Genomic DNA, 13,613 nt, shown 5'->3' with positions numbered 1-13,613 from the left:
TTGCTCATCCTAGATATAGGGGGGAGGGCCTTGATCCTGCCCCAAAGTGATGTGCTAGACTTTGTTGACTCCCAGGAGAAAGCCTTACCCTCTCTGAAGAGTGGATGGGGGGTCTGAGGTGGGGGGATCATGTGGGGAGTGGGAGAAGGGGAGGGAGTGGGAACAGGCATTCATATGCAAAATGAGGACTGTTTTTTTTAAAAAAAAATAATTAATTAATTTAAAAAGACGGGTTTTAAACTTGTGATCCTCCTGCCCCAGCCTCCCAGGAATCACAGACTTGTGACACCAGACCTAATTCTGACCTGTTTTTGTTGGGGGGGGTTGGGGTGCAGAGGTATTTATTATAGAAGGGTATGGCTTTCAGGACTCTTGCAACATAGGCCAGGCCGCACCAAGCCGGATTTAGTCATTCACCGCTCCATGGGCAGTCATGTTTGCCTGTAGAGGAGGAGAATCAGACACTAAGCAGAAAATGAGGTGGGAACAGAAGGGTTGGGGGAAATGGAGTCTCCCCCTCTGTGCACCGTTCAGCACATCCCAGCAGGCTTTTCGAGGAGAGTGGATCTTGTCTGCTGTCACGTAGCCCAACGTGACGCTTCACAGACAGTGCTGGGATGCTACCGTCAAGTTTCTCCATCCAAACACCAGATTCTGAACTCCAATCTTGTTTATATCTAAGTTGTTCTATTATCAATAAAGACTTGGATGGCAGATATTGAGGTAAAACCCCAGTGGATCAGAGAAGCAGAGGATGAGGAGGAGGAAGAGGGGGAGGAGGAGGAGGGGGAGGAGGAGTGATCAGCTGACTTTTTTTTTTAAACCAGAGACATGGCAAATGTGTCTCTCTCCACCTGACCAAAGCGACTGAGAGTCTCTGAGTCCCTCCCTACTCCTTCCCATGTGTCTTCTCTATCCATTTCCCTGGGTCCTTCATACTCTCTATGGCTAATTCTTGTCAACTTATCGCTGGCTATGCCCCGTGCTCCAAGCCTAATTTTATTAACACAGTCTTGGGGTTCACAGTGCAATCAAATATCCTGCAACACTCCAGGTGTTCCTATGTCTCAAGAGAATGCTTCTCAACAAGAAAGATCTGGCTGGGCAAGATTGCATAGGAAGGATGATTACCCAGTGACCTGGCCAACTGAGTCCCGAAGGCAGATGGCTGGCCGGCAACCTTGGCCAAGCCAGACTAACATCTGCCCAGCCTAACCGCTCATTTTGGTCATGGTGGCAAAGGGCACAGTTACTCTCAAGGCCAAGGCAGGTCTCTGACCGGATGGCCAATCAGTGGAGATGTCCCAGTTACCCGCCAGAAAGGGCAGAAAATGGCTGCCTCAGAGCCCTCTTCCCTCAGAGGAATCCAGCTTTAGAAGTACATTCCATGTCAGCTCAGCTTGCTGGAGCTTGGGAGCAACGTGCACGCACACATACACACATGCACGCACACACACACACACACACACACACACGCACATGCACACACGCGCACACGCGCACACGCACACACGCACATGCACACACGCACACACACCGCTATTCCATTGTGGACCCGTTTTCTCATTTCTATTCTTTTTGTTGTTGTTGTTGCTGTTTTATTTTTTGCTTTTGAGACAGGGTCTCTCTGTGTAGCCCTGGCTGTCTTAGAATTCACTCTGTAGACCAAGCTGGCCTTGAACTCACAGAGACGCCTGCCTCTGCCTCTGGAGCTCATCTCTATTCTCAATGTCTTAACCAGAGGGGATAGCCAGACAGAAGCAGCTCTCTTTGGCTCGGGGATAGCCCCCACAGAAAGACAGCAGGGGCTCAAACAGGAGAAAGAGTTCTCCTTTTAGGATAGACTGTTGGTATGAAGACTCATGAATACCATACAGCCCAGTTCCTCCCACTTACCTGTGCATGATTGAATTTCCTCTATAACATTCCCAGGCACAGTGTTTCTCAGTCTTTGTTTGAACTATCCCATGGAGGGGAAGCAGTTGGAAACATCCTCAGGCAGGTCCTGTGACCGGCAAGCTGTCCTTATTCTGACCCATCTGCTTCCTGCTTGGTTCCCAGATGACCACTGGCTTCCGCGGCTTTTCAGGTGTTTGAAGGCAGGTGATGGCTTTCTTCCTTAAAGGGGGTTCGTCATTAATTGTTGCAGCAGAACGCTCCACTTCCGGGGGAGATTTGTACTGGTTTTCTATGGACCCACACGTGGGCGTGGGACGACCACATGGCCGATTTGTAGGCCCCTCTGAGAGTGGACTTCATAGCTCTGTCATGAGAGAGCCTCACCCCACTGTATGGACCGTGGTGGAGTATTTCCAGGTCTCCAGTCTTGGAGAAAGGGATCCGGTGTCTGGTAGGATGTACTTATCCACCACATGCTGACTTTTTACCACATTCAGGTTGGGATTGTGTGATGGTGGGTCTTCACTGTCGGGTTGGGTAGACTTGAAATCACCTAGGAGACACACTTCTGAACATGTCTGTGAGGGGTTTCTAGAGAGTTGTAACAGGATGGAAGAACTACCCTGGATAAATTAGTTTGTTTTCTGTTGCTCTGATAAACACCACAACCAAAAGCAGCTTGGGGAGGAAGGGGTTAATTTTGATCTTCCTCTTCCAGGTGACAGTTTATCACTGACGGAAGTCAGGTCAGGAACTTGAGAGTAGGAACTGATGCAAAGACTATGGAGGGATGCTTCTTACTGGACTGCTCCTCTCAGCTCTCTCAGCCTGTTCTATAGCACCCAGGACTACCTGCCCATGGGTGGCACTACCCACAGTTGTCTGGGCTCTCCCACACTAGTCAGAAAGCAAGGAAATACCCCATAGACAAGCCCACTAGCCAGTCTGATGTAGGCAATTCCTCTATTGAGTTCCCCTTTTCCCAAGTAACTCTAGTTTACGTCAAGTTGTCAAAAACTCACCAGCCGATTCCTGAACAGACTAAAGAGGCAGAAGCAGATGGAGGACCAGCAGTGTGGTGGCCGTGTGAACAGCTACCTCGAGCCCCAGCTGCCTCAGCTGGAGCCACCCTCCCTGCCCTGCCTTCTCTGCCATAGCCACAATGAATTGTACCTTCAAACCTTGAGCCAAAAGAAACCCTTCCTCCCTTACATTGCCTCTGTTGGGCATTTTGTTGTAGCAGCGAATGCTAGAAAAGTAACTAATCCTAGAGCAGGTGGTTCGAACTCACTGAACTTCTTTTAGCTTGTCACGAAATGAAGACATTCCTGTTGTGCTGTTAGGATGTTCAAATGGCATCACGAATGTGAAAATACTTTGTAAACAAAAATACAAATGCACTCTGCAAACAACCAGATTGAATGGCAAATAAAGGAGCTTATAGGAATGCCTTTATCCTGGGCCCTTCTAAGGGATGACTGTGTGCCACAGAATTGGCTTTGAGGAAGACACTGGTACCCTGAGGCTCCCAAGGACAGTACTCACTCTTCCTGTCCTTGTCACCCATCTCTTCAAGGTCTCCCTGCCATGTCTCTAGGAGAGAACTCTGAGCCCAAGTGTTCCACCCTGGCTTTGAACATCTGGGTGAATGGGGCGATGAGGTTGGAACTGGTTCTTCTGGCTATTCATCTACTCCTGTCTTCCTCTCTCCTCTCCGAGGCCCCAAGGGTACCTGCCATGAAGGTTCACAGCCGCTGCTCACCACCACCACCATCACCCCCTGCTCAGCCTCTAATTTAGAAGAGATTCTCATCTCCAATTAGAGTGGATTTTATTGAGAGACGCAAGTAGGGACAGGGAGTCAGGGAACACAGCCTCGTGGCAATGGAGGGCTCATGAAGAAAGAGGATCTCATTCCATGCAGCCCCGTCATAATACACAAGGTCAGGGCGACCCTCCCACAGTTCGTGATTGAGTTCAGGCCATTGCCTCTCTTGTCTAAATGAGGGTTCTTTCTGGCATTCTTTGGCTCTCTCCACAGGCTCTACACCTTCTAACTTGCCATCTATAACTCCAGGCTGGCCTGCCGAACAGTCGCATGACTCGGCAGAGATGGCTGCCACCCTCTCCTCCCAGTGTCATGGGAGCAGAAGCCTAGGAGCGCCTACAAATAGCAGTGTGTCACCACTTGCCTAGCCCCAATCCGGTTTGTCCTGAGTTAGCAGGCCTGCCTGGGAGATGTACTTCCCAGGTGGGGTTGGGTCGGGCACTCTGTCCTTCCTCATGCCGCACAGTGCCTCAAGGATGGTAGTGCCACAAAGGAGGGGACCCTGCCCAAAGGGCCTTGGGAGACAAGGGTGTGGTGGCCCTGGATGGGGGTAGTGCAGAGGCCTGAGTGTGTGTGTGTGTGTGTGTGTGTGTGTGTGTGTGTGTGTGTGATGTTATGATACATTTTACTTCAAGGGCCCGTCCTGCGTTCCAGGGGCAGTGGTCTGGCCAGCAGAGGTATTTTCCGTGTAAAAAACAGGTATTGGGCTGAGCTTGACAACTTCCCTCCACCTGCCCCATCGTCTCTGTTTGGGATCCCCAGTTTTAAGGCAGGAACAAGTCCCACCCCTTACCTGCCCTGGGGAGACGTTGAGCAGAGGTGAGATAATGTCTGCTCCTCACCCTCCACCAGGCACAGCCCCAGACAGTCTATTTTTACTACATAGGACTCAGTCTCGCTCCCAATGTGGCGTCTGGCCACTTGTGGCCCCCAGTGAGGCATAGGGGGCCAGGCCATCTTGCAAGACCCAAAGGCCTCTTGGCACTCTTGGCACAGTGAGGGAGGATCCCAGGGCCAGCTCCAGCTCTCTGGGGCCTGAGGCCCTGGGCCCTGTTTAACTACAGCATAGCCCATTGTTTGGAGTTCAAGGGGCCGCCTTAGGCTCCTGGCATTCTGGTTCAACCAGGAGTGGGGCAGCTGGGTGTGGCCGTGGCCTAATGAGCTGGGTGTGCCCAGAGGAGTTAAGAGCCGGGGGTGACAGCTGTGGGCAGGTCCCCACCCACACAGGTGGGCAGGCGGCTTGCACAACAGTCACCTGTATGCGAGGAAGCCATGCGGCATTCTTGCCACGTATTTATTTTTACAGAAACAAATGCTCAACTTTGGGGGCGGGGGCGGGGCTATTTCTAAATATATAAAAGTCATTGTGTTAGCGCTTTTGAACCTCTAAATCTATTGTGTGAAGAAAGCCGATGCCAATCTGTAGTTTCCATCAATTGCAGAGAAGGCAGAGTGTCGGGAAGGCAGCAGGCTTCTTGCCTTCTCCCACCCCACCCGCTCGCCCTCTTCCGCCATTGTTAAAAAGAAGAAATGTGGAACTTTCTCAGTCTTGGTGGCCAGGGAGCCTCCCTTCTCAGACACCTTCTACTCCTCACTTCTGGGGGCTGGGTGTGCACTCCCTACCCGTGGGTGCTCTTGCTGGGAAGTAGAACCATGTCCTTGCTGCCTTGGGTCCCTTTCCCCAGCTTGTTGACAACAGGGTGTCAATGTCTCTGGTGGCTTCCCCCCCTCAAAAAAAAAAAAAAACCAGGTGAGCTCATGGTGCCATCCGTGGATCCCTGAGTGGTGAGTCCTCCATGGACCACTTCTCTGTTTGAGAGGAGCCAGCCTCCCGTCCTGCACCAGTTCACCATGGCAGGAGAGGGGCCAGGACACCTATTGACTTGCTGAGATGCCCACATTTGTCCCTGGAACCTGCATTCCAGGCGATGAGGGCAGCTAGAAAGACTGGTTTGTGGTCCTTAGAGACCCTCACGGAAAACCCTGGGCAGAGGACAATAGTGGGGGGATGGGAACAAAACTGGGTTTTGTGAGAGTGTGGTCTTGTGTACCCAGGGCGACTGCTATTGACGTCTAACAACAGACAATTAGGATCTGGAAACACGGGTCTTCAGGATGATGTAGGACCCCAAATGCAGGTGACCCCTCTAGATTGGTCCAGGCTCTCCAACACCTAGGCTCAAGTGAGGGCATCCTCAACATTCCCATCCGTGAAGTGGGCACAGTAAACCCACTTCTTAGGGGTACTGTGAGGATCAAATGATGTCATTCTTAGGAGAGTTTTTAGTGTGGTTCTGGTCTGTGGGTGGTACTTCTTAAATACCACCTCTCTTCTCTCCTAGAGCTGCCCGAGGCTGCTCAAGGTCAGGCCCTGCCATTGCCCTGGGGGTGTTCTTAGGCCAATAAGAAAACAGAAGGTCTAGCCCACAGGGGTTAGGAAACTGAAGAGTGGAGGTCATGATAGCTCAGCACAAGCTGTATGTCTAGCTTGTAAGTGGCAGAGTCCACTAACTCATCATGACCCCGGTTGCCAAGGACAACGGCCTTCTTTCCCCATTCCACCATCTACACCATTGTTCAGCCCACCTGCTGGGCCAGTCCTCCATCTCTTGAGTCCCTCCTCCCTGCCCCATTCTTGGTTCATGAGTTATCCGGGCCAGAGGGGCTGTGGAGCATTCTAGTCAGGGCTGAGAAGTCCATCCTAAAGCAACCAGAGCTATACCCTCCTCAGAGTTCCTCACACCTCAACAGATAGTGGCTTAGCAAAGGTCATAGGGCAAAGGTCACAGGGAAAAGGCTATAGAGCAGGATAGAGACAGAGTCCAGGCAAGTGGGATGAGGCCTCCCACAGCATGGCTCCAGGGAAGCAGGCCTTCCCTTGACCCTTGACCCTTCCTTCCCTTGATCCCAGTTCAATGGAACGTAAGCCTGAACACAGTGAGGGTCCTTTCTCCTCTTTGCGTGTTCCTCTAGGGACTCTCCTAGACTTGACAAGTGTCACGATAGTCTTCCAGTCCTTGCTTTTTTCTCTAGAGAACTAGCTAGGGCAGAGACTGGTGAGGGCTGCCCACCCAGCTCAGTCATGGAATCTGCCAGCACCCCTGAGGCTGTGAGGACAGGGGTAGGAAACTTCAAACAGGTCCCTTCTCTTTTACTGCACCCTTGGACACTGTCAAGGTAAACTAGGCAAGGACATCACCTCAACACAGAGGCCTGATGGGAGCTGGTGCGGCAGCAGAGGGTCAAAGAGTAGGTGCTCCGGGAGGAGGTTCTGGTCTGTGGAAACATTATGGGAAGTTTTCCAAGAGTAAAATCAGAACATCCCCCAGGCCTGAGCCCTGAGGCCACCGTACCTGCCACCCCATCCAGGCCTCTCCAAGACCGCCAAAGGCAACCTGGAACAGGAAAGGAGGAGGCACCAGCAGGGGAGGAGGCAGAGGCCTTGAGCAGGACTCTCGGTAAGGCCTCTCCTTCTAGCTGCTACCACAGGGAAAGCCAAGATCAAGAACCTAAGGAAGAGGCCACGGCAGGCAGAGGAGCTGCAGCGACGCGTTCAGGCCGTGGAGGACGGCTGGCCCAGCAGAGAGCAATGGAGAAGCTGACCCAATGAGGCCTCTGATGGAGGAGCCGGAGGACTTGGAACTAGGCCTGTGAGGCTTCGGGCGTAGGGGAGTGGACTGCAGAGCAGTTCATGGGGTGCTCTGGGGTTCAGGGAGTGTGGGCCACAGCAGTTACAGGGGACACCCCCATACTGTCCACTTCTACCTCCTGAAGCTCAACTGTGTCCTCCAGAGCCCAGGTTCTTCTTCATTCCTTCTCTCTTCTTCTCGGCTCCTATATTTGAACTTTCCCCACCCATTCCCAGTGTTCAAAAATCTCAGTGATGACCCTAGCTGCCTCTGCTGCTACTCTGAGTGTTTTGTTGAAAAGAAAACTGGAGATGGGAGTCTGTTAGAGAACTGAGGTTGAGGGCACAGGAGTACCCCAAGTCTTGGAGTCTTGGTTCCTGTTTTACAGTGTTTATGGGTTACTTCCCTGGCCATTGTAAACCTCTTCCTTTTTTTTTTTTTTTTTAAGAAAGTAAGAATAAATTCAAGGAGATAGCAACAAGGTTTAAGAGGGCCTGTGCCACCCCTCAGTCTGACATCTGGGCAGTCCTGGGAAGAAGACAGGTGTTTCCAAATCATCTTAGCACAGATGTCTCCAGCGCCACCAAGGTCCTCTTCACATGCACTGTTTTATATGTCACCACTGTGACAGCCCCCTAGGCTGGGGGTGCGGGTGCTTCGGGGTGCAGTGGTGCGTGCCAAGGGCGGGAAGGAATTAGTTTTCAAGACTGAAAGTCAGTCCAGTCGCCGGGAAACTCAAGACTCACTGCCCCTCACCCCTCCTCTTGATCACGCCACAAAGGGAGCAAGGTGCTGAACACAGCAGCCAGGCACACAGAAGATCCTTGTCGTCTGCCTGAGATAAAGGTGGAGAGCTTGAGGGTACACACTACCCTCTGTCCAAAGGACTCACAAGGCAAATGCGCCCAAGTAGCTTCAGACTTTGTGTCCTTACTGGCCAGCCGTCCCCGAGGGAAGCCGGAGGAGGCGCAGAGTCACCCTGTTGCTGACTGAACTGTCTGGGGAGGGGACCTAGAACAGGAGAGGTCAATTGTGGAAAAGACCCGGCCTCCCCGGAACAGAACTCACCAGCCAGCAAGCCGTTCTAGAATTTGCTCCATTCACTAAGGAGAAAAAGCCATACGGCCATTTGCTAAGGTCTCGCTCAAAACTGTATGGGAAGTTAGGGTGCCATGCAGAGACGCTGAGTGGCAATACTCAGAAGAGCGCTGAGTCATGGGTGCCACTGGAGCCCATTTAATGCCAGTCTTGGCTTCAGCATATTCTGGCAAAACATACCAGACACGAAATGCCGCTCGCGTATTTCACAAAGCATTAAGTATTGTCTTAAGGAATCAAACTGTAAATCACATGTAGAAGCTCCCACCTGCAATCCTAGTGCTCAGGAGACGGAGAGGCAGGATGGAGTCTAAGGCCTGGAATATATAGTAAGACCCTTTCTCAAACTAATAAAAAGTGTAAAATAAAACACATTTTGAGGCCTCAGGAGCATGGTTTGTTAAGTTTGAGTGGTAGCACATTTCTTTGTTGTTGTTGTTGTTGTTGTTGGTGGTGGTGGTGGTGGTGGTGGCGGCGGTGGCGGTGGTGTGCGTGTGTGTGTGTGTGTGTGTGTGTGTGTTTGTGTGTGTGTGTGTGTTTTAATTGCAATACAGCGTCCTTCCTTGACTATCTCCAAGAACGGAGTTCCCTGGTGTTAAGCATAGTCACACTCCATATCAGCTGTCCCAGGTCTCTCCCATGTTCTAAATCCGGACCTCTCTAGCAAGTAACCCACTTCCCCGGCAGCTCTTTGTTACCAAGGCACAGTCTATGTACTGGATCGTGGGTGAATCTCAAGAGTAAACTTCGAGGAGGATTGACAGAGGCAAACCCCACGTTACTACCGCAGCTGCAAGCAAGATAAAGCTTGCTTCCACCCGCAACAAAGTCGCCTTTCTACTCTTTTGACAGCTTCCAGCTCTCGCCCTGAGGCAATCCATGTTCTGATTTCTATCGTGGTAGATTGGTCGCGCCTGCTTTAGAACTTCAGAATAGCAAGTCGTCTTTTGTGCTGAGCTTGCTCCGCACGGCGCTGAGACGTGTGCGGCGCTGAGACGTGGTGCACGTTGCCTCCTGTGGCTGTTTGCTCATCTTTATTGCTGAGTAATATTTTGTCCTGTAAAGATGTCACGATGTGTTTGTTTATCTACCTGTTGATGGACGCCTCCGTTTTTTTCTGTTTTTATTTTATTTTAGTTTTTTGCTTTTATGAATAGAATTGTTATGAATCTTTTTGATATGTTTTTATGATGAAAAATATGTTTTGATTTCTTTGGTGGGAAGAAATACTTGGGAGTGGAATTGGTGACTCATAGTGTATGTAGGTAGATGTGTAATTTTGGAAAAAACCTGTCAAACAGTTTTCAAAACTGGGCATCTCATTTTATGCTCCTGCCAACAAACGATGCCTGGGTAATAGTTTTTCTAGGTCCTCACCAACACTTGGGATTGCCAGTCATAAGTTTAGCCGCTATGACACTATGTGTTTGGTTTGCACCCTCCCGGTGAACACAGTGACCCCGAACAACCCTCGTTTGCTCAGCTACAGTTTGCAGTCTCCTTTAGGGACAGGTTTGTTTGAGGCGTTGGTTTCCCTCCAACAGTTTTTCTTTTTTGCCAGGGTGTCAGTATTGTAGCCTAAACTGTCTCCAAACTCGCAGTCCTCCTGCCTCACCTCCCTAGTGCTGGATTGCAGGTGTGCTTGGCCACACCTGGCTTTCTGACTCTCTCCTTTGTCAGCCTTCTTCCTTTGGAAGTTTGGATTATTAATTTGTTGGTGTTAATCTACTCTGGAAGTGAGAACTTTGACAGACAAGAGTTTTGTGATTCTCTCTCTTCAGACTGGCTTGTCTGTTTCACTGTGTCTTTTATTTTGAGACAAGGCCTTACTATATAGCTCAGGCCAGTCTGGGACTACGTAACCCAGGCTGGTGTCAAATTCACAACACTCCTACCACAGCCTTCTAAGGGCCACTTAACCAAGATCAATGATGTTTTTTGATTTGAAAAAAAAATAAAAATATGAATTTTTTTTACCCAAATGAAAATGTTTCTGTGAAAGCCGTACCATATATAATAATGAAAATATGCCAATTTCAATATTATTCTAAATAGGCTTCTGAGTGAGGCTTAAGCAGGAGGATTATGAATTTGAGGTCAGCCTAGACAAGATAGGAGTATCTGGTTTAAACAACAGGCTTGAAATAAACAGAAATGTTAACATCCAACTGACCAATGGTTTTCTGATGTGTGTGTGTGTGTGCACATTTATGTGTGTGTGAATATGTGCACATGTGTGCACATGTGTGTTGTGGCCAGAGGTTGACACTGCATCTCCTTCTTAATCACTTTCCATGTTATTCTTTGAGACAAGGCCTCTCATGGAACCCAGAGATTATGGATTTGGCTAGACGGAGTGGCCCAGGGATCCTCCTGCCTCTGCCTTCTGCTGCACGGTGATCACAGGCGTGCATCACCACACCTGGCTTTTCACCTGAGTCCTGGGGCTCAGACTCAGGTCCTTGTTCTCGTGTAGCAAGTACTTTACTGAGTTGTTTGGCCTCCTCCCAACCCCAGCTCTTATTCTTTTCCTCACTTGGCTTCTTTGGGGACAGTTTAAGAAACTTTGGCCTTCTGCCAGCACTGGTAACAGAGGTCTGTAAATCATCCTTGCTACTCCAAAGACTGAGGCAGGAAAATCGCATGTCCAAGTCCTGTCTGAACTACAGAGTCAAGGCTAGTCTAGGTAATAGTGAGATCCTGCATCACTGTTATAAAACCAAATAAAAATTGGTTGGATCTAATTCTGCCTGTGTAGCGCTCTTGTGTAGCGCACTTGTGTGCTGCACTTGTGTAACGCTCTTGTGTAGCACACTTGTGTAGCGCATTTGTGTAACAATCTTGTGTAGCGCACTTGTGTGGCGCTCTTGTGTACTGTACTTGTGTAACGCTCTTGTGTAGCACATTTGTGTAACACTCTTGTGTAGTGCACTTTGTAACACACTTGTGTAGCTCATTTGTGTAACACTCTTGTGTGGCGCACTTGTGTAGGGCATTTGTGTAGCATACTCAATGCCCTGGCTTCAACATCTCTTCTTTCTTTCCACAAACATTTTGAAGACTTAGCGCTTCAGAGTTTTGCACAGGTCTGTGTCCATCTCAGAACAATGTCTGCATGTGAGGTGAGGTGATGCTTTGAAATACCCAGCTGTCCTAGCAGCTTAACTAAACGGACTTTCCTTCGCTCCCCTAAACATGCTGGTGCCTTTGCTGAGGAGCAGCGGTGCTACCTGGGGATCCACCTCTGGCCTCCTCAATCCTCTTGTCTGTTCTTCTGCCAGGAGCATATTGTCCTGTTTCCTACAACTTCCCTGAAAGACCCAAATCGAGCAGCCAGAGACCTCTCTGTGGGGTAGGGTTTTCAGGAAACGGCAACCCCCCCCCCAGTCCTTACCTGTTGCTATCGTTGCCTCTCAGCAACCACTCTGCAGCTCTATGCTAACTGCTCAGGGCTGCTGTGCAAGAAAGGCTGTCTCGGATTTGGTTTTCAGAACCTAAGTTCTCTTTTTTTAAATCTCATATGTATTGGTGCTTTGCCTGCATGTATGTGTGTATCTGTGTGAGGGTGCTGGACTCCCTGGAACAAGAGTTACAGACAACTGTGAGCTGCCATGTGGGTGCTGGGAATTGAACCTGGGTCCACTGGAAGAGAAGCCAGTGCTCTTAACCGCTGAGCCATCTCAGGTTCTTAAGGCAGCAAGGGCACGCATTTGAAAAAGAGCACAACGAAGAGTCGCTTCCATGCCCTCACCTAGCTGGCAGTTGTCCTAGGACTAGAAAGACGTCTCGTAGGCTGTACAGAGAGAAAGGTGCTGGGGAGGATGGGAGAGAGAGAAGCTATACATCCTATTTTGTGGTTAGAGTTCAGGAGCAGGGAGACCCAGGGAAGGCATGGAGCAACCTCCAAGCCCACAACCACCCTGCTAGCCCTGGAGCAGATGGTCCATCCTGGACTCCCAGTATGACCCAGAGAAAACCGCACTCAGAAGGCTCACTGGACACAAACCGTGCCCTTCTAGCAGAGACTTGAATGCAGAGGTGGCTCCGAGAGAAGTCACTCCAGTTATCTGGTCCTTTGTGAACCTCTCAGAAGGTCACTCTCTACACTAAGCATGATGGGGATCCTAAGTCAACCAACAAATATTTAAAAATACTCATTTTTTTTCTAGCATCAGGAATAATCACTGAGTTATAGGGGGGTATCTCTTCTACACCAAGTAGGTTACTCGAGATTCCTTCCTGCCTTGTAGGAAGCTGCTAGCAAGACAAGCCTGATACTGAAGAATGGAAGCTGGGGGACACTTCTGTCCCCTCTGATGGCACAGGGGCTGATGGGGAGGAACTGAAGGAGCCCTGGATAGTTGATCTCCTAGCCTCACTGCTGCTGCTGCCGTAGCCCATGCCTGAGATATCAAAGTAACATCAAGCGATTTATTTTGAGAGACGGATCTCAATAGGTGGCTCAGGCCAACTTCAAACTAATAACCTGCTTCCTCAGTCTGTCCTTCCGTTCTTATATAGAACAATTCAGTAGAAATCCTTCAGGTCCCAAGCGGCAGCCCTCACAGTATGTGAAGAATGACGTTTGGAGCGGCGGCTGCTTGGGGAGCATTTTATGTCACTGTCTGCCGAGAACGTGGAGGTGGGGCTGTCTCATGCTTCATGGTCCCCGTGTTATTTTCCATACCACCCGTGTCCTGACTACGCCCATGTTAGGTATGGGGAAACTGGCGTTTCAGCCCTATTTACCAAGGGCCTGGAGAGGCTAGCTTGCGTGCTATTTTGCCTCTGCTAGGATTTACTGCTAGCATTGTAAGCTCAAAGAATGTTAAAGAGACATTTCAAAACGCATTGAATGAATACATTCCTTTTTTCTGATTCCATGTCCACTAAATGTTCCAAACTGAGACTCGTGGAAGTGGAAAACAGACCTGAAGTATTTGCTTGACTGACACCCCGAGTTAGGATGTCCCTCAAAGTATAAACACACACAGCCACTGCACACACGCACCCTGTGAGGGTAATCCGTGGGGTAGAGCCCTTGTAAAGCCGCTGAGGCTGGGCTGGCAATTTCAGGCTGGCTGCTGCACCTCACTGTACAGGGGTGGAGCTGGGTAACTGGGTCAGAAGAACAGTCAGCCACATCCCTAAAGGAGCCA

The 13,613-nt window shown here is 50.0% G+C and overlaps 1 pseudogene; it reads left to right on the top strand.

The window, feature by feature from the left end:
• Positions 1 to 6,809: 6,809 nt before the first annotated feature.
• LOC125398418 (partner of Y14 and mago-like) lies at positions 6,810 to 8,819 on the top strand (annotated as a pseudogene).
• Positions 8,820 to 13,613: the final 4,794 nt, after the last annotated feature.

The sequence above is a fragment of the Myodes glareolus genome, chromosome 6 (genome assembly GCF_982192425.1).
Source record: "Myodes glareolus chromosome 6, mMyoGla1.1, whole genome shotgun sequence".
Classification (NCBI taxonomy): Eukaryota; Metazoa; Chordata; class Mammalia; order Rodentia; family Cricetidae; genus Myodes; species Myodes glareolus.
Note: the sequence above shows the minus strand (reverse complement) of the source record. Positions and strands in the feature narration are given on the sequence as shown.